At 39.0% G+C, this 22164-nt stretch overlaps 1 protein-coding gene across 2 annotated transcripts in view; it reads left to right on the forward strand.

The window, feature by feature from the left end:
• The window catches only part of LOC127637625 (suppressor of cytokine signaling 2-like), a 34508-nt gene that overhangs the window by 8090 nt on the left and 4254 nt on the right, over positions 1 to 22164 (forward strand). The window lies entirely within an intron of this gene.

Here is a 22164-nt window from a genome sequence, read left to right on the forward strand (position 1 = left end):
GGTCTGGGGGAACATAGCGGACAGGCGGGTGGTCGGGAGATCTAGGGGGCAGCCGTAGGGCAGAGACAGGGTCAGGGGGTCTGGAAGGCGACTGGAGGACAGGGACTGGGTCCGGGGGTCTGGAAGGTGACCACCGGACAGAAATAGGTCCGGAGGCCAGGGAAGAGGCCACAGGACAGGGAGAGGGTCAGGAAGTCCGGGCTGAGCCGTGAAAGGTGGTGCCGTCAGAGGCGGCACTGTAGGCGGCTCTGGAGGTGGGGTTCTGGAAGGCTCTGGAGGTGGGGTTCTGGAAGGCTCTGGAGGTGGAGCCGAAGGAGGCTTTAGGGGTGAAGGCCTGAAAGGCTGTGGAGGTGGAGCCGACGGAGGCTTTGGGGGGAAGGCCTGGAAGGCTCAGGAGGTGGAGCCAATGGAGGTGGCGTCGTGGGAGGTCCCCGAGGCGACGACCTAGCAGGCTCTGTAGTCTCGGGGGGTAGAGCCGTAGGAGGCCCGAGAGGCGGAGCCATAGAAAGCTCTGGAGTCTTTGGGAGCAGAGCCGTGAGGGGCTCGGGAGGTGGAGCCGTGGGAGGCTTGGGAGGCGGAGCCGTAGGAGGCTCGAGAGGCGGAACCCTAGGAAGCTCTGGAGTCTCTGGGAGTAGAGCCGTGAGAGGCTCGGGGAAAAAGGTCGTGGAAGACTCGAGAGGCTCTAGAGGTGGGGCCCTGGAAGACTCGAGAGACGAAGCCCTGAGAGGCTTGGAAGGGGGTGGAGCCCTGAAAGACTCGAGAGGAGAAGCCCTGAGAGGCTTGAGGGGAGGAGGAGCCCTGAGAGACTCGAGAGGGGAAGCCCTGAGAGGCTTGAGAGGGGGAGGAGCCCTGAGAGACTCGAGAGGCGAAGCCGTGAGAGGCTTAAGGGGTGGAGCCATGAAAGACTCGAGGGACGGAGCCCTGAGAGGCTCGAGGGGTGGAGCCATGAAAGACTCGAGGGACGGAGCCCTGAGAGGCTCGAGGGGAGGAGGAGCCCTGAAAGACTCGAGAGGGGAAGCCCTGAGAGGCTCGAGGGGGGAGAAGCCCTGAGAGGCTCGAGAGGAGGAGCCCTGGGAGGCTTGGGAGGAGGAGCCTTGGAAGGCTCGAGAAGAGGAGCCCTGGGAGGCTTGGGAGGAGGAGCCTTGAAAGACTCGGGAGGAGAAGCCCTGAGAGGCGGCGCTCTGGGAGGCTCGAGAGACTTGAAAGGCAGAACCCTGGGGGGCTTTGGAGGTAGAGCTCTGGGAGGCTTGGGAGGAGGAGCCTTGGGAGACTCGAGAGGCGGAGGCCGCGAGGGCTCTGAGGGGCGGAGCAGAACCCGGCAGAGCCGTGGAAGACTCTGGGGGCGGAGCAGAACTCGGCAGAGCCGTGGAAGACTCTGGGGGCGGAGCAGAACCCGGCAGAGCCGTGGAAGACTCTGGGGGCGGAGCAGAACCCGGCAGAGCTGTGGAAGACTCTGAGGGAACCTCTGCGGTCTTGCGCACAAGACGAGACTGGGGAGAAGGGGCCATCTTCCTTGTCTTGCGTCCTCGGCCAACAGGGGACGTGGCCATGGGGACGGTCGAGGCTACAGGCGCTGGCTCGCCGAACGTGGTGGGCATGGGCGCTGGCTCGTTGGCCATGGCGGGCATGGGCGCTGGCTCGCTGGCCGTGCCGGGCATGGGCGCTGGCTCGCTAGCCGTGCCGGGCATGGGCGCTGGCTCGCTGGCCGTGCCGGGCATGGCCGTTGACTCGCTGGCCGTGACAGGCTTCGGGGCTGGGGCCGTGACAGGCTTCGGGGCTGGGGCCGTGACAGGCTTCGGGGCTGGGGGCCGTGACAGGCTTCGGGACGGGGCCGTGACAGGCTTCAGGACGGGGGCCGTGACAGGCTTCGGGACGGGGCCGTGACAGGCTTCAAGACGGGGGCCGTGACAGGCTTCAAGACGGGGGCCGTGGTAGGCTTCAAGACGGGGGCCGTGGTAGGCTTCAAGACGGGGGCCGTGGTATGGAACGCTGGTTCAGTTTCTGCCTCCCCCACAGTAAACGAGGAACCAGCGTACAGTAGGGCGAGGTCAATAAACTGAGCCAGGTTGAGAGAGCAGCGACCACCTGGCATGAATGATGAGGTTGGCTCATTCAGTCCACATTGAAAAATGTCTTTCAGAGCCACCTCATCAAAATTCACCTGGTACGCCAGGGCACAAAAATCCATAACAAAAACCTCCAAGGGTTGACTCCCCTGACGCAACCCCAAGAGTTGGGCCGCTGACTCCTTAATGTCGAGGGCGGGGTTATGAGTTACACAACCGCTGCCTCGCATAAAAACCCCTTGGTCAGCGTCCGAAGAGCCAAAAAACCTCTCCGGGGGTGGAGAGTTCACGGCGCTCAAATATGCATGGGAAGCATAAACGGGTTCAGGGGCAGACACAGGTGAAGCAGGGTGACAAAAATCAAAAATCGCACGTACCTGCTGGCCCTGGGCTGTGAGCGCGCGATCATGACTCCCACCGGTAGATCCTGGGGCAGAGTGCGCTGAAAACCTCCGCTCTAGTGAGCTGCGCGAATTCTCCGCGTGTTGCATGTGACTGTCTTCGGTGAGGTTGGTTATTCTGTAACCCGGACACACACACACAAGATGAAACAATAAAAGCAGGCAAAAGTACAAACGGGCAAATCCAGTGAAGAGTTGTCAAGGGAAGCGTAGGGTCAAAAGCCGGGGAATCAAAGAGAGTAAAGGGGGCAAATCCGGGAGAGTAGTCGAGGGGAGCGAGGGTCAAAGCCGGGGTAAACAGGATCGAGAGGCGGGTAAACTAACAAAGGGAGTAGACACGGGTACTAGGGGAACGAGGAGCTGGCAAGCTAAGGGGGTAATCAAGAGGAGTTCAAGAGGTGAGCAAAACTAGACGAGACTAGCGGGGGCAAAGACACAGGAAACTAAATACAATAACCAACAACCGTGAGACGAAAGGTTAGTGATATATATAGGGGCAAGTGCAGGTGTAAACCATGACAGGTGATGAGACGAGTGCAGGTGAAACTAATGTGCAGGAGTGCAGATGACGCGAGTGCAGGTGGTCATAATGTTCTGGGGGATTGGAAACGCGTGAGAAACTCGAGGAAGGGAGATTGCCTACAAGCATGTGAGCGAGTAGGAGCAAAGTGGGCGTGAGGGCTCGAGCGAGCAAAAAGAGCGTGCGAGCTTGAGGGGGCGGAACGAGCGTGGGAGCTCGAGGGGGCGGAACGAGCGTGGAAGCTCGAGGGGGCGGAGCAAGGTAGCGGGGTTCGTGACAGCAGGTATAAAAGATAACCAAATTATTTTTGCTGTTTGTTTGGAAATTTTGTTGTGAAGATTCACTTAAACTTTTCATCACTGATTCATTAATCCAACAGTGTTTGCAGACATGAGTTATGATTTTCTATTTGCATGATATTTCATGAAAACTAGCACTTCATTATTTTATTTATGCACTATTATCCCTGATGTTGTTTTAACCCAAATAAATTGAGTACAATAAACCTAAATCCTAACATATTACCTCCAGTACTTCAGTGGCTCAGTCAATTTATCTGAGATTGTTTTAGCCTGTTGCCAATGGCAACAACATGAACAAGATTTTTAATACTATTTAAAAGTGCTTTTTTGAGTTGACAACTTAAAACTTTAAACTCAACTGAACATGTTAAGTATTCATTGCATCAGTTTGTATACTTCATTTGAATTAACAAGGGTATTTGCCACCTCAACTCAAAAACACATTTTGAATCAACTACATTTAGTGCCAGGTAAATTCACGCATTTATCGATATTTATAATACTAAGAAATGTAAATTAATTTGAATCTAAGCACATGTTTGACAAACATCTTAAATGTTGCCCCAACTAGCTTAACAAAGTTGTCTGGACAAACTATGAACAATGTTGTTGCATGAATACATTTGGTTCTTTGAAGGTGTCTTTAACTGCAAAGTACGCATTTGATACAATGTACTTATTATGTACAAACTTGTTATTGCATTGTACTTACATTTACAGTACCTGCATTTAATTACATTTACATTCATGCATTTATCAGACGCTTTTATCCAAAGCGACTTACAGTGCTCTTATTACAGGAACAATCCCCCCAGAGTAACCTGGAGTTAAGTGCCTTGCTCAAGGACACAATGGTGGTGGCTGTGGGGCTCAAACCAGCAACCTTCTGATTAACAGTTATGTGCTTAGCCCACTACGCCACCACCACTCCTTAATTACATTTTTAGTTACATTGTTAACCTAACCTCTAACCCTAAACCGAACCTTTACGCAACTCTTACCCTAAAGCCTATCTCTAAACCCTAACCCTAACCCCAACCCTAACCAATCCCTAAATCCTAAACCTACCTGAACCTCAACATCAGTAGCAGAAAATGTGAATCTTATGAGAATTTTGCAGAGCAACATGTAGTTACACAGTAAATGCATTGCATTGTATGTATTTTAATGTTAGTAGATAGTAGTTCAAGACACCTAATATAAAGGGTGAACATACATTTTCATTACATTACATTTACATTAAATTTGTATGAGTTATAGGCTTATTTTTTGCAGTTTGCAGACTTTATCTTTGCTGTTTTGTTGTTGTTTTCTTCATTACTGTTAGTTAATGGTTGTATGGCGATGTTCAGAGATAATCTATTTAATGATGTTTGTTGATTTTCATCATTACTGATGTTTTTGTGTCAATTGTTGAGGTCTATGTGCCTCCCTGAAGAGTTGCTGTTATCACATTTCTGCGTTTGCTTTGCAAGATGCTCGTGCATTAAGTGGCAAAGGTTGTACTGTTTACTTCACATAAGGTATACAGATAAAGTACAAAAGTATAAAAAGTTTAAGTAATATATTTATATATTTAGTTATTTGTACTAAACAAGTCAAGTCCACATTACTTAAATCAAACGGTTTTGTCAATTGTTTGATCTGTTTTTAAAGGTGCTGTGAGCGATTTTAGCAGGTTTAGAAATTCGAAAAACTGAGCTGTTGGATTAGCCACGCCCCCTTTTGACACGGACACCAGCAGAATCAGTTGTCAAAAACAACAGCAGTAAAACAGCACCCTCAACTTTTATGAACAACATGGCATAAAAATGGCATTATGCCTCAATATTTCACTGCAACTATAATACTAAAAGAACATGCAAAATGATTGACAGGTCAAATGCGTCATTGTCCAGTGCCCGCAAACACTTTTTTGTTTTCCGTTTACAGAGTCTAGAGCTGTCCCAGAGACCTGTTAGATATCTCATGACACTTATTTCATTAATATATTTCAGGGAGTAGTACAATTTTCTGCATGCCTTTCTATGAAAAGTACATTTAAATTGAAGAAATGTAGATTTACAGTATATATCACTGTAACTTGTGTCAAATCAAAAATATAACAAGTAAGTTTATTTGAGTTAATGCAAATTCTTTACCTCAGAAAAGTTTACTTTTTTAAGGCAACACATTTCCATAAAATGTTTAAGTTAAATTAACTTGTCCGGGCTTACAGTGGGATATTTAGTTTGTTTGTGGAACTGATTTGGAAGGTTTCGCAATTTGGTAGTCTGTTCCATTTATTTTCCATTTCTACAGCATTTTATTTTCTAGTCTGTTTCTTAACCTGCCTGTGTTTTTTAGTCTGGAATCGTAGCTTGCTCCAAAGCATGGAAATTCTGAGTAACATTTTGAGTCACTCCGTATTTTCTGAAAAAATTTTGAGTACAAAGACTTTGCAGGCATTTTCTCAGGAGGCAACTGACGACACCCGCTAAATGCAAAAAATATTTCCCTGTTAAATATTGACACCCTTGGCCAGAATGAACTGCTAAATGCTGGTGTTCTCCTTGTTACAGTACAAAAGAGTTGTTCGGTCAAAGGTAAACGATATCTTGGGATATATTGCTGTTTTCCAGGTAATCTAAACTTCATTGGAATTTATATGGAAATTGGATGTAATTAACCTCACACGTTTCTGCAGTAACAAGCACTTTTAAAAGTTGACTTCATCATGTAATCCACGTTTCACTCAAAAATTGTTTAAGACCTTTGGTGCTTGAAAACCCTTTCTGAGTCTATACTTAGAATTTTAACAATCCCAATGTTATTTATGAAAGACAGTGGCTTCAATCAGGAGACTAAAGTCACCTAATGCTTGAAAATCATCTGAAGTCTCCCACTTCAGTTAAACTAAATCCCAATAGGTAATTAGCCAAAATGCTTGCAGGATGTTTTAAATGTAATAAAAATAAGTGAGAGTTAGAAAAATTAAATCAGCTTGAGTGAAAACATTCTTTCATCACTCCCTGGAGTGTCACAAAGCAATGGTGCCATTTTGGATACACTTTCAGAAGAAATCTTCCAAGAAATCCTTAGTGTCATTTAAACCGAGGGAAACTTAAGCCAGTTTAAAAATACAAACAATACGTAGAAAGAAGCACAAACATATTTGTTGTGCCTGAAACTTGTCAAAGATGTTGCAGAAGACAAGATGGCCTAAACTCTAGACATGACTTAACACTGGCTTGGTGAACATCTTAGCTCATGCGATCAAGTAAACAGGATTTAAAAGGTACATTTAAGAGCAATTGCAGTCAAACTCTCACTTCTGTATACCTCACAAATAACATGCACAGATTCCTGTTTAGCACGCAGTTTCTTCACAGAAAGCAATGCAATATATACTATTCTCACAGATAACGAAGATAATAAAATAACATTTAAATGTACTTTTGGACATTGATTCATTTTCAGATCAAACTCAAAGACTGCTATAATGTTGGGAGGTTGCACTGTGCATCTGATAAAGACTACACAAGTACCCTAATGTTACTTTTTTAAGGCAAAGCATGCTTCAATATGAGACATCTGGCTTTATCAAGCCCAGGTGATAATATCTAAACCGTATATTCAAATACTGTACAATACAGGTGCAGTGCCACATGCAGGACCGAAACATACTGATCAAAACAAAGTGATTTGTTAGTCAGTCAGAAGCAGTCAGTAAATACCATGCAATGACTGCAGTTTCGCAGTGCATTTTTCCAGAAATATCCATGTCCTTAATCAGCACTGTAAATGCTTCCAGTGTAGCTTGAGGTCCATAAATCGAAAAAATAATGGATTCTCTGAAGAGAAAATCCTTGCTAACAGATTTTAAAAGGCTTAGTGTAAAACATGCTGGATGTGAGGCGGGTGCTTTATGTGTTGTTGTATAAGGAGCCATGGCATAAATGTAATGAATTGAAAATATGGGATATGGCACAGACCCTCAGGATTATACATGCAAATATTGCCAATGGGGATTTACATAGATACATCCAGCTTCTTGCAGCTCATAAATTATGTGATATTTAAATAATCCGCTCTTCCTGGAACAACTGTTGCTCGGAAACTGTGGCATGGTGGAGGGCGGGGCCGTGTCGTGATTCTGCACAACCGGCCCCGCCCTCTGCCCTGCCACACTGACACATTCAGGCATGGTGTAGCTTTATTAAAAAGATAAACAGTGTTTGAAAAACTAAATTCACTTTGTAAGCATGTTTTAGAAGAGTGAAAGAATAAGAATAAGCTAAGCTTTACAAACATGGTTTAACAAAAAAGTCTGGAACAATAAAAAAGCTTTTTTCCTTATCAGGGGACAACGCCAGTAGCGGGAAGCTTTATCTTATGCAATATTTTTACAATAAGTATCTCCTATAGGCAAACTGGAGCTCACTCTCTCTAGTCTAATGGTCTGCATCATGACAGAAAGGAAGAGAAAGAAACAGAAAAACAAAGGACTATAATTAAGATCGCTTACAAAAATGTTACTATGGTTACCAAATTTTCTGCCAAAACAGCCTCCCAGAGTTGCTAGTAACTAATGCTACAAATAAATTGTGCTAGCATGTTTCTATGCACCAGCTGTCATACAAAATGGAGGAAAATAAATTAAAATGTAAGCAGAAAATGTAAGCGCAGCATAGTTCTAGCGGGAAGACTAGCAGCTGTACATCATCGCACCATTAGCTGGGAAATTCCTAGCCAATCACATGTTAGTCGTTGCTTTATAAGTCTGCTCACAATCTATCACATTGCTGTTTCAGTGTGCTAACACGGCAACCTCCACCACCCCACCACCACCAGTTGAGTCCCGTCCTGCACGGGGGTAGGCTCCTCGCCCCTGGCTCCTATCTCCGGCAGGATATGACGGTTCCGAGTACAACTTCTTCGGACCGACCAGACGGGGCATACGCCAAAGAGAGACATTAGTTTTCTGTTTTATATTCATCAAATAAATGTCATCTTATATTTCACTCAAGTCTGCAAGTCTTCCTGATAGAACTACAGTTCCATGGCAAATTCTATAGGATTTTGTTGGTGATCATTATTTGGGTAAAGTTACATTTCCAGTAACCCTTAAAGGAATATTCCAGATTCAAAACAATTTAAGCTCAATCGACACTATTTGTGGCATAATGTTGATTACCAATTTAGACTTGTTCATCCTTTTCTTAAAAAAAGAGAGCTAAAATCAAGGTTGCAGTGAGGAAATATTTATTTTTCTGGTAATCAATATTATGCCACAAATGCTGTCGATTGATCTTAACTTGTATTGAACCCAGAAAATTATTTTAATAACATTTAAATGAACATCATCTCATTATATTCTACAATATCTATACTATGTCTCACAATACTACAAGGTGACGAATACATACCAATTCATACTACTTAATTCGTACGAAAGCGTTCGACTTATCCATCAACCAAACACATGCATTTCACGAACATGCGTTTTGAACCCGGAAGTGTTGCTTTCTTCCATATTATTTCTTCCATATTACACATCAGGTGTACCTTTTTGGTTTCCCAAAAAAGTAGATTGTAGAATCTATCTTACAATTCATCTTAGATTTGCAGCCTGTTTCCCAAAGCCATAGTAACTTAAACTTGAAAATGTTCGTAGATTTACAAGTGCTCTTTGAGTAATCGTAGTGGGCTAACAGCATCCATCGTAAGGAGACAGACCTATGCAGTCACCTTCAGGACCATCGCAAAATTTAAATTAATGCACTTAATACATTTAATTTTACGTTGAATACACATTATCCAGCCTACAATCAGAATTTAAAAAGCTAATTTTAAGGTTTATTTATTTGTATTTTTATCAACATTTAATAATAATAATAATATTAGTAAATTAATGCATACAGTTTATTAAATGAATGAATAACTGACACTGAATTTTGTTGATGGCCACGTAGTTGGTAACAACAAAGGTAACAACAAACCGGCCATAGGATATTGCACATGTCTTGACTCGTCATCCTCGCTTTCGCTTTCTCTCTGACACCAGGCTCTGTCTCCCACACCACAGTGTTGTGCAAAATGAACACATACCATTTTGTGGTGCAAAGAAGAGGCATACGCTTGATTGGTGAATGTTCCTAAAGCACAGCTTCCAGCCTCCTACTTTGCACTCAGCTGACATCATGGTGAACCTTGTTATATTGAGTATGTGCTTGATCATTGTCAGGATCATTCACAGGGCCTCAGTGTCTAACCGTAATCTATTAATATATGCCTTCACTGACACTGGAAGCAATTGCACCTCGACCAAGAGAATTTGTGAAAACTAAACATTGCAAATGCACATCTATAGACAAGGCAGTGATTGTCTGAAGGTATTTGATCGTTCTGCGCAAAATTATCACAAAAATACATTTAATTAATAACACCTGTAACATTCCTTTAAGAAGTTCTGAAATTGCATTATAAACAGGTGAAGTGCAGTGTTGGGAAACGCACGTAAAAAACAATGAACGTTAGTAAAACTATCATGGAAAAATGCTCTTGACCACTAAGATCAACTGTTATTGGGAAACGAAGCCATGGCCTTTTAATATTAATATCATGGTTATGTTTGCACTCTGGGTAGGGAAAGGTGTTACACTTTTGGGAATGGGGTTTGGGTTTAACACGGAACTGACGGCACATGGGGAACTAAAAGGACACAAGGGAAGCACCTCTCATTGGTGGGTGTATACTTTATGGTATGAATGAACACGAATTGGTACAAATTGACCATGTATGTTAATAGCTTAATTACAAATCAGTGTGGTAGACACTGTGGAACTGCATTTTGTATTTTTACTTGTTTGAGAGTGCGTCATGGGAGTGGGCGGTCGCTTCCGGGCTTATTTCACGGGCTTTCTTGGCCAAGGTTCTCTGATTGGTGAAGCTTTCTCAGATGGACTATGGGTAATGTAGTTATCCAACCGGAATTCTGCAATTAAAGACGCTGAACAACCTCGGAGCTCATGATAGGTCTACGGGGCCACAAGATGACTTAAAATAAGTTATATAATAATGATTTAACATGATGTCACTAAAATTATTCAGTTCCCTGTTATTGTTTTTATTAAATAAAATACAGTTCTTGAAGCTTCAAGAATCACAAAATTACCACAACGACTGACTTTAATCTATTTATGCACCAAGATTCTGTTCATAAAAAGGTTTTATTTGGAAACGCATTGATTTTTGCTACATTTAAGCCTCTCATCCACACTAAAATGGTGGGGGGTAAAAGGTTGACAACCACTGCTCTATAGAACTGTGGCACTGTTGGCATGAGTGAGAAAGCAACCTGTACTCGGGTCAGGTCAGCTCTGGTTCAGGAACAAAAATAACTTGCGCAAGCGTTTTTGCCATTTAAGTATGATGACATCATCAGTTGCACAAACACACACACGTGCACTATGAGTGGCAGGGGAACGTTGTTTGTCACAGAAGAGGTTATGTGCCCTTTAGATACGTGCATGAGAACGCCTGTATTACTCGCAATGCACATCTGCTGAATTATGGCATGTTGTTGTGTTAATTCTGACTCCCGGCCAGACCGCAGCAAACGTGCACAAAGTATGAAATACACTTTGACAAGTTGACAGAGCTAGACTACAAGCGATTGATAATTCAAGCAGGGTGTAATTCAGAAAAAATAACGAAGCTGCGTATATCTATTGTATTTGAAAATCGCCTGAGCAATGTCTGATAACTGAGGGAACGGCAATAATGTTAAAAATCCGTTCGTCCTGCCTTTCGTTTCCAGCCGGTAGAAATAAACTCGACATGCGACATATTTCTGTAACACATAGGTCTAATTATATATAAACTACTTTATGTGCATTTAGCAAGCATTATTGATAAGCGGACTATGAATTCGCTCATGTTTTCCCGGTTGTTGTAGGAACTTCTTTGGCCTGTCTGTTGTTTTGGTCAACGCTCAATAGATTTCAGCACATTTCACGCGGTCATCGGGTTCAAATATGGACTCGAAGAACAAAAAAACTGCTCCGGTCTCCGCAGCTACAGTTGGCCGATGAGCTTTTAGTGGACAACATGATCATTCAATATTTATATCTGGAGGAGATCTTAACAGAGATTTAGAGGAGATTGACAGTGAGTCACCTAAAAGAAAGCAAGCGTTGAAGCTGCTGGCTATTCTGCCCACGAGTAACATCACTTTATACAGTCATTAGAGAAAGAGCTTCCCTAGATCAAAGACACTTTATTGCTGTCACTTTGTGTGGAAGACAAGAGTCTCCTCCGTCATTCTCAGGTGTGTGCGCGCGTGCAGACGAACTTTTCCTAGATGTGAATCTGAATTTTTTTTTTTTATATAATCTTTAGACGTTTCTATATATATTTTTCAATTCTTTTAAGTTTATTTTTATCTGCTTTTCCCTCTAGTGATGCTCAGTATAAAATTATTGAAAGAATATTTTTTTAATCAAAATATTTTAAGAAAATTGAGGTGATGTAATAATGTTATAATATAATTGCACCCTGCTCATATTGAATTTTGTATTAAATAGTATTTCTCTAATAAGACTAATGATGAAGTTATTAAAGGGATAGTTCACCCAAAAATTGTAATTCCCTTATTTACTCTCATGCCATACCAGATGTGTACACTAAAAAAATTACTAGAAAGATTTACTTAACCTTTATTTAGCAATTGATACACACAGTTTTTCTAAGTAAATCTTAATGGTATAAAATTAAGTAAAATCTGTTTATCTTAATGACAGTATATTGATTAAAGATAGTGAGTAAGTGTAACTTAAATATTCTCATCTATTTACTTCACCACAAAAAATGTTTATTTCAGTGTATGACTTTCTTTTTTCAGCTTTTTTTAAAAAGATTTTTAGAAGAATATTTCAGCTCTGTGGGACCATAAAATGCAATTGAATGGTGGCCAAACTTTAAAGGTACAAAAAGCACATAAAGGCAGCATAAAAGTAATCCATAAGACTCTGGTAGTTAAATCCATGCCTTCTGAAGCGATTGATAGGTGTGGGTGAGAAACAGATAAATATTTATGTCCTTTTTTATTATAAATCTCTACTTTTACTTTCACATTGTTCTTCTTTTGTTTTTGGCAATTCACATTCTTTATGCATATTGTCACTCACTGGGCAGGGAGGAGAATTTATAGTACAAAAAGGACTTAAATATTGATGGATTTCTTTCACACACCTATCATATATGTTCTGAACACATGGATTTAAACACTGGAGTCATATGGATTACCTTTATGCTCTCTTTTTGTGCTTTTTGGACCTTCAAAGTTCTGGTCACCATTCACATTATATGGACCTACAGAGCTTAAATATTCTTCTAAACATCTTTGTTTGTGTTCAGCAGAATAAATAAAGTCATACACATCTGGGATAACATGAGGGTGAGTAAATGATGAGATTTTGTTTTTGGGTGAACTATCCCTTTAAGTTAGCTAAAACAGGGATGGGTTTTTATAACACTGTTATAAGCCCTTTTTAGTTCATTTTCTGGTCAGTTGCACTAATGTGAATATATATTTTTTATTCTGTCCCTGTTCCCTCACATTCCCTCCTTGTTTCACCTGATTTCACTTACTGTCTAGTAATGGAACAATCACATTTTTAATTCACATGTTGCACAGTTATGAAAGCATGAATATAATTCCTGGAGGTCTAGCCGTTATATCTGCCATGCCAATGTGTGACCAGAGGGTTAAATAATAAGTGGTTTAATTGTGGTTTCTTCTAATCCTCTACACTAAGCCCTCTGTTACCAATTCTAGTAATTCTTGGAGAGAACTTAAAACATAGAAAATATTAATACACTTTGGACTTGAAAACCAATTTGTTTGAATATAGTGTCTGTGAATTTATTAATTACATGCACAGCAATATAGTTTCAGCCATACAGATGTTTAGATGCAACCACTGCCAGAAGAAACATAAAAGTTCTGCGCACATAGAATAAATATTTCCATGGCCGATATTTCCGCTGCTATTCCACTGCCCTGGTTTTCCATGAAAGCTGCATTAATTCCTGCCAATAGTGCTGAGGCCCAGCACTCCACCGAGCATCCTCCTTTCTAGGAAAAATTTAATCAAAGCCGTTTGTTGGCTGCTCTCCCTCTCCGTCCAGTCTCCAGTTACTGAGCTGAAGATTTTATTGACTTACTGTGGTTCAGATAGTAATACTTTGGGGGGATGGGTGGGGTTTGGGAGGGAGAGAGAGAGAATGCATAAAAGAAATGGAAAAAAGAAGTGTGCTTGTGAATTTCTAGGAAATTGAGGAAAAGTGCTACTCTGAGCAAACATTCTTCACACTTAAAGGTATAGCTCACCCAAAAATGAACATTTACTTACCTTTATGTTGTTCCAAACCCATTCCAATCTTCTGTGGAACAAAATGAGATGTTTAGCAGATTGTCACCGTTCAATATTCAATGCATCTTTCTTTCCATACAATGAAAGTAAATGGTGACTAAGGCTGACAGCCTCTAACATTAATGTTTTCTTTTTAGTTCCATAGAAGATAGGAAGCCATACGTGTTTCGGACAATATGAGGGTGAGTAAATGATGACAGAATTTTCATTTTTGGGTAAACTACCCCCTTTAAGCACTTGCTTTCATTTAAAGCTCTCCTTAGCCTAAAAGGTTTGTTTTGGTTCTTTAAGAGACACAAAAGATCATGCTGCTTTGTTCTTCCATTCCCAGTTTTATTTTTGTATGCTGCTCAAATCATTAATATTTATGTCCCTATGAATTTGAATCTTAACAGCAAATGATGTCATTCGGTTGGCATGGTAACTTGTTTTTCCAACTTGCTTTTATTCTCCGTCATTGTGGCATGCCCTGAATCTGCAGTGTCTCGTGCACATTAATAAAGGCAATTTTGTGGTTTTAAAAAGCCCATTTGTTCTGATAGGCATCTTGTTACCTACTTCAGTGACTCAAGATCAGTCAAGTGGGTACAGGATTTTCTTATTTGTCCATTGTGGCACACCTGCATGTTTATTTATGAGATGCTGGCTTTAAGGAAAACTACGCAATTTTTTCCTAAAGCTCTGTTCTGAGAATGGACATACATGAAGCCAAGGGTTCTGAATTTGAAGCTGTTTACAACATAAATATACACACACTGTTATGGTCCTAATAAAGTGCCAGACGTGGTCTTCTGCTGTTGTAGCCCATAACATTGTCAACTTCACGTCAAAATAAAAGCTTCTGTCAAAATAAAAGCTTCCGTCAAAATAAAGGCTTAAGAGTTTAACCGGACCTTACTTTACTAGGTTGTTTTAAAAATGTTGATAATCATATCGCAGTTCAAATCACAATATTTTTCAAAATATTTGGGGGGGGGATTGTGTGAGCCCATGTCACAAAGACTATAAAAGAGCTTAAGAACTGGAACAGATATCCAGAACACTATTTCATCTGTCAACATACAGCTGTAAGCCAGGGTCAGAAATTAACCATTAAAATGGCTCAAATATTTAAAACATGCGAACAAAATGCCGACATAGTGAATTCCTCTATTGTTCATAATATTGTATTATGTCTATCTAATGATAAGTTTAGTGTGGGTTCAGTGCCACTGTACTGACCTAAACAGACATCTCGAATTCAGCAACAGTAGGTAAAAAATTCTGTTCTTGAAATCACTCTGTGCTTACCAAAATTACAATCACTGCCCCCAGTGGCCGATGCTGGAAGTGTATTTGAACAAATCGGCACATGTGAGCTCCAGTTTCCTGGTGAAATGTCCACAGAGTGGTGCAAAAAAAATTACAACAATGAAAAAGAGGGGGTTTGTATCTTCCTTAATCTTCTACAGACAAATAGCTGGTTGAGCAATAACGGAAATCCTGACTTCTCTCCTCACGTCAGTGCAACTTGCCCCCTCTCCACCTCTTTCCAAAGGAAAACGCTTTTAATAACTTTCTTTTGAAAGAAGCCAGCACAGTGCTGTTCATTTGTTTTTGTTGGAACATCACATTCATTCTCCTCCGTTCTCCCCACCTATCTCTATGTACAAGTCTGATTTCCAGGAACATTGGCTTGAGGAGAGTCTTCCTGTCAGAATGTGGAAGCTCGGAGCAGGCCCTGGCTGTAGTGTTACGCCATTCCAGCTGGCCATGTGCACTTCGACTAACTTCTGCATGCCCTGCATCTGTTAGGTCACATACTGGACACACTGAAAAGTATTGGGAGTGACAAGAAAATGTAAATGTGTGATTTCAGGGGTTTTCTACCTGGGAGATTTTGTGCCTATTCTTCTTGCCTCTGCTTTCAATTAATGCAATGTTTCAGGTTCAGTTCACATTTCAACATTTGAGGAATAAAGTTTACCACAAAAATAAATTTTCTTTTATAAATGATTCTTGAAAAAAAGAAGCAAAAATCGCTGTTACAGTGAGGCACTTATAATGAAAGTGAATTGGACCAATTTTTGGAGAATTTAAAGGCAGAAATGTGAATCTTATAATCTTATAAATGCACTTATATTAATTCTTGTGAAGTTATGTTGTCATGGCAATAAAGTTGTAAAATTGGCTATAACTTTACACAGATAAGGTTATTTAGTGATATTGAAAAACACAAAATCATGTTAACACACATATTTTGTACATCTTGTGGCTATACTTTTGAAAGGTTTATGAATTGCCCCATTCATTTCCACTGTAAGTGGCTCACTGTAAACCAGATTTGTGCTTCTTTTTAAGAAAGGGTGGGATATACATTTTTGTGGTAATCCACATTATGCCACAAATGCAGTCGATTGAGCTTAACTTGTATAAAACCCCAAATATTGCTTTAAATTGAGTGAACGCTTTATTAATGACTTCAACTGATTATCTGAACTAGGGATGGAATGATCCTATTTTTTCTATTCTGATCCGATTCCAATACCTGAACTATCAGTACCGGATGACCCGATACCATTGTTGTTTTTTTTAATTAATGAGTTCAGAACATCTATAATTCACTGTGTAACCAAAAATAAATTATTTCATTATAAAATAGGAAAACTTTATTGTTAACTAGTCTGCAGGATACAGTAGCGAAAATAACAGTAATTCCAGTGAAAGTCTTGGGTAGAAAAGAAGATTTTCTCTTTATACATTTTAACTTATGTCTGGACTTGTAAATGGTTTCAGATCTCTCACAAGCCTCTGCATGTGTGTGTCGGCAGAGCGGCGCTCGTTCAGTAAGGCATGGTGCCAGAGACTTAGCTGTGCATGCTGGCTGTATATTTATTATTAATCACAGCCTTTCACAATTCACAAAGCTTTTGGATGACTGTGAGAGCCTGAAAAGAATGCACAAGTTATATGGACTACTTTAATTGTGATTTAAAGGTTATTTATGTCATTATTTGAGCTTGACAGTAATGTCAATGACCAACATGTGGTATCGGATTTGGTTCAGGCTTGTTGGACGGATACCTGATCTGGGTATAATTTCAGTATCGGACCCGAATCAAACAGTGGTGTTACAGTGCACAAAATTAGATTTGTCATTTCCTTTTGATTATCTGAAGAAATGTATTACACAAACAGATGGAGCTTTTAACTTTGTCATTATTCTCTTACCCTCATGTCATTTCATCCCTGCTTGACTCTCTTTCTTCTGTGGAACACAAAATGAGATTTTGTAATGAATATCACAGTCATCTTTCAATACAGTTACTTTAAATAAATTAAAGCTTCAAAAAGGACCCATTTCCATGTGACTCAACATCTTTTGTTGTTGATGTCAAAGGCTGTGCATCCAATCAAACTCTATGGTATTTTGGCAAACACTCATCTGTCAATTGGTAGAAGTCTAGCCAAATTAGAACGATGGCAACATGGACAGTTTCATGACATACCTTACAAATGATGAATAGAATAATGCAATGGAAAAGAACAAACAATTGATATAAAATACCGTTTCACTTGCAACGAGGATAAACATGGTGTGCAGTGAACACAATGTACTTTTTGTGATGTAGAAAGAAGGAAACTATCAAAACATTTGAGTGTTTTTGAAAAATGTCATGGACATTTTTGTTTACTTTTGTACGATAAACAATTTTGGTACTGTGTTGTGTACAGCCTGCAGACTTCATATCCTGCAGGTTTAAGTTAGGATGTTGATGATTATATCTTTCATGGATGGATACCTGATATGTGATACTCCAGTATGTGTCTAATAATATTTCAACTAAGATAAACAAACTTTGTTCAGTGACATCATGCTCGTTTAAGCAGGGTTTATTGTATCATTTAGTGGAATTTTCCGGAAATACGGCACAGCTTGCTGTTCACTAGATGACATGTGTGGACGGTTCACTCTCACCCTCCCCAAAATTAATGAATTTGCTTTTCCTAAAGAGACAGGCCTGTTTTAGGAAATTCAAATGAGGACACTTTCACATCCACTCACGGATATATATATATATATATATATATATATATATATATATATATATATATATATATATATATATACTTTGTGTGTTTTTATTACTTTTTAAATATTCATAAACCTTCAAATTTACTGCATCCTCTCTCAAGGATGTTTAATTCATTTAGTAAAAACTTGAAGCTGTTGCGGACATTTAAAAAAAAAAAACATAATGAATATGCAAAATAAATTGTACAACATTGTTCAAGCTACACATTTGGGATCTGAATTCTTTATGTTCTTTAAATTGTGCTTTCTGTTCCATTCAACAGCTTAGAGTTAAGTGTCCACAAGTACACTGGTAATGAGGCTGGAATGCTCAATCCTATAAAAAAAGAAACAATTCTCAGAAAAGTAAAGTATTTCAACAAAACTTAGGGAATGTTCTTTGCAAAGCACTCCTTTTCTTTCTTTCATTCGTTTGTTCTTTCTTCCCCTCTTTCTTTGTTCCCTCTTTTTCTTTCTTCCTTTCTTTCTTTTCCCCTTCTTTTTTCTTCACTTTCTTTATTTCTATCTTTTCTTCTTTCTTTCTTTTCCCCTTCTTTTTTCTTCCCTTCTTTAATTTATTTTTTCTTTCTTTCTTTCTTTGCCCCTCTTTTTTCATAAAAAATCTTTCTTAATTTCTTTCTTTCTATCTTTCTTTCATTTCTTCTTTCTTTTCCCTTCTTTTTTCATCACTTTCTGTCTTTCTATCTTTTCTTCTTTCTTTCTTTTCCCCTACTTTTTTCTTTCTTTTCTTTTTCTTTTTCCTTTCTTTTTTCTTCCCTCTCTTTTCTTTCTTTCTTTCTGCTACTTTCTTTTTCCCTTCTTTTTTTCTTCCCTTCTTTTCTTTCTTTCTTTCTATTTTTCTTTCTTATTTCTTTCTTTCTTTCTTTCTTTCTTTCTTTCTTTCTTTCTTTCTTTCTTTCTTTCTTTCTTTATTTCTTTCTATCTTTCTTTCTTTTCCCCTACTTTATTTTATCTCTCTTTTCTTCTGTCTTATTCCCATATTTTTTCCCTTCTTTTCTTTCTTCCTTTCTTTTCTTTCTTTTTCTTATTTCCTTCTTCCATCCTTCCTTCCTTCTTTCTTTTTTCTTTACTTGATTGATTCAATAATTTGATTTGAACAAGATAGATCCATAAACACTCTTTTGTACTTTACCGTTGTCTTTGCTCTTGTTTAAATTAACTTTACTTGTGATGTTCTCGAACACTAATAAATAGCCATGGTGACATAACATTTTATGTTTCTTTTAGGAGTTAGTTTTGTTATTTTAATGACTGAATGAGCTATGGAGTGAATTTTTAAAGTTCAGACCGATTTTCAAGTTCACTTCCAATTTATTTACAGTCTTTATGTCTAGCGTTCTCATTTTCCCCTCCTTTTTGTTTTTCTCTGTGTACCTTCAACCCCATGTTAATCAGATAAAGTATTGCCACAGACATGCTATGACTCCACTGGATCTTTACCAACTCAACTCCTGTTGCTAAATCAGTGTTGTGGTGTTTATTGCTGATGGTTAGGGCATCTTAACTTATCTCCTTTGTTCTCTGAGATCTAGTAGCCCCACAGCTGTGTTAAACTACCACAAAATGTCAAAATCTATGGCAGAGAATTACTGTGCTTAGAATTACAGTGTTTGTAACAGTGATGAAGACTTTTGTAATGATTCTTTTCTCCCCCTTTAAGGTGCTGTTCATGGCGAAAGTTTTTTTTTTGCATCAGTCTGTTTCTTAATTGCTATATAAACATGCACTAGACAGACATCTTTGACGGCCCTGCCACGTCTCGCTATTTTTTTTATTGTTGTCGTTTTTAGCATCTTGCACTGTAACGCAGTGTTTTTAGATGCCGTGTCATGTTAAAAGAACTGCAAATCTGCATCTTCTGAATGGCCCCTACAGCTGATTGCGCAACATTTTGTCATGCTTATTAACTGCGGAACAGGACAAATTTTGTGGTTAAACATACCAAAGAAAAGCAAGAACAACACAGACAGAAGTAGGACATCTTCATGTCAGGCCTGTGTAAACAGAAAAGAATAGTCAACTCCACTCACAGCAGAAAAAGGCACTTAAGTTACATTAAGTGTTTAAGGATACTTGGATTATTCTCAGATGCCAACAAAAACTAGATTTTTATTTAAAAAAGAGATTAAGGGAATAACTCACACGATAATAAAAATTATGTCAATACTTTCCCCCACATGTCATTCCAAACTGTTATAGGAGACTTTTTGAAGAGTGTTTACATAGCTCTTGTCCATACATAATAATTATAAGTGAATAATGACATACATTTCTATCTATTCCTCACATAAACATATCGTATGACTTTAGAAGTCTTGGAATATAGCACTTTGTATGGACTTATTTTATGGTGCTGTCATTGTCTGTTTAAGAGCTGTAGAGATACAATATAACAGCATCCAGCATTTGAACAACATGAGAGAGAGTAAATAATGACAGAAGCTTTATTTCGGGTGAACGATACATTTAAATTCCCAATAAAGGAGCGTTAGAGTCCACTCAAGAAGAAACTGAAAACATAGGCTTCATGCATGTGGATGTCCCGACCTACAGATAGAGAGTTGTTATTCTCATGATGTAGGGTGGCCACTTCTGTCACTTTACCACAGAAATCAATGGATGTCCTTGATTTTGTGAAGAATTTGGGAACACTCAAAACAAACTCTCAAACTGACCTTTGCGCCAATCATCCCCACTGCTCAAATAAAACACATCTCTATTTTGTTTCAGACAAAAACAATGATGTGTCTTTATTACACAGTGGCCTGTAGTTCTTCTTTTACAATAATTCTCGTTTAAATTCTTCTTGAGTCACTCTATGGCTTTCATGGTGCTGTATGTAAATATAGGTCATGCCGTTAGTGTATCAATATTGGTATACTGATGCTTCGCATAGATATCTTCATAGTGATGATTATCATATCAATATCAGATTGTATATAGCAGTATGAGCTGTTACACTCAGGGTCATAATGCAGCTACAGTGGGAGTTATTCAAATTGATATGCTCATATCATATAAGAGATTATCTTTTCTCTCTCCCCACCCCCCCACAACCCCCTGTCCCGAAGGTTACTGAGGTCAGAATTACACATGCAATGCCTTTCAGTTCCAACCTGAGTGCATTAACACTGGAAAGCATATTTGAATAAACATGTGTGACCATACTGAGTCACTTTTAAACCATTACTTTGGCCTTGAGTTTGTATTGTTTATTTTGGAATTTTATAAAAATTCTGGTTCTAATTCCAGTTCCACTTAACAGTAATGATTGTCTTAGTAAATTTAATATAGATAAAAACATGTTTGTTTTTGTCTTTGTTTAGATGTGTATTTGATGTATTATAGGATATTTGATATATTGGTATTTTTTCACAGAGCCAAGTCTTTCTCACTTGTCACATAAAATGTATACAGCAACTGCGGTTTGTGCAAACAATGCTGCTTAGGGTTTTCAAACTGGCATCCGGGATCCCCAGGGGGCTGTAAGCAGGTGCTAGGGGGTCCGCGTACATTTTCAGAGAAGAAAATAAAGTGTAAAAATGTTAGCATTACCATTGATTAATTATGATTATTTTATTGTATTGAAAGCCACTGTAAGAAATACAAATAAATCACATATCATTTCATTTATTATAAAAAAAAATCTTATTTATAAGAAGTAAATATTGTAATTCACTATTCTCTGAAAAGCTGCTTTGAAACAATATTCATTGTGTTATTGAATACTTTAGCAAATGTAGTGCTTTTCACAATAAATATAAATAGTTCAAATAAAATAAATACGATTTTATTGTATTACTTTTTAAATTAAAAAGAACTGAAAATGTTTCTCTTTGGGTTAATACATCAACAATACTTCAAAAGCAGAAAGATACACTGTCAACTCAATAAGAAATCAATATTTTACAGATGATATTTAAATAATTTATTTTGGCTTCAGTACAGTGACAAATCTTTTAATATTTGTAAGAAATAAGTGTTGTAATTTACTATTCTCTGAAAAGCAGCTTTGAAACCATACTTTATTGTGAATACATTTACAAATGTATGTAGTGCTTTTCACAATAAATATAAAATATAATATTATTATTAAATTGAATTGAATATGTTTCTCATTGGGTTTATTCATCAAATTCATCAAGAAGTTTGAAAACTCCTGTGCTAAAACATTATTTCCTTTGCTGTAGCATTATAGATTCTTTAGATTCTATCGAATTTTGATTTTTTTCCCTAATCTATTATTCTGTTCGAGGATTGTTTTAAAAAATAGAACAGCTCTGAAAAAATAAATCTCATATAACTCTTTGGCACATAACAGCTGTTGCCTTTTATATTTATATTGTGACCGTCGAAACATTTTTAGCCACCACCTGTTTTTA

This window comes from Xyrauchen texanus, chromosome 45 (assembly GCF_025860055.1).
Source record: "Xyrauchen texanus isolate HMW12.3.18 chromosome 45, RBS_HiC_50CHRs, whole genome shotgun sequence".
NCBI lineage: Eukaryota > Metazoa > Chordata > Actinopteri > Cypriniformes > Catostomidae > Xyrauchen > Xyrauchen texanus.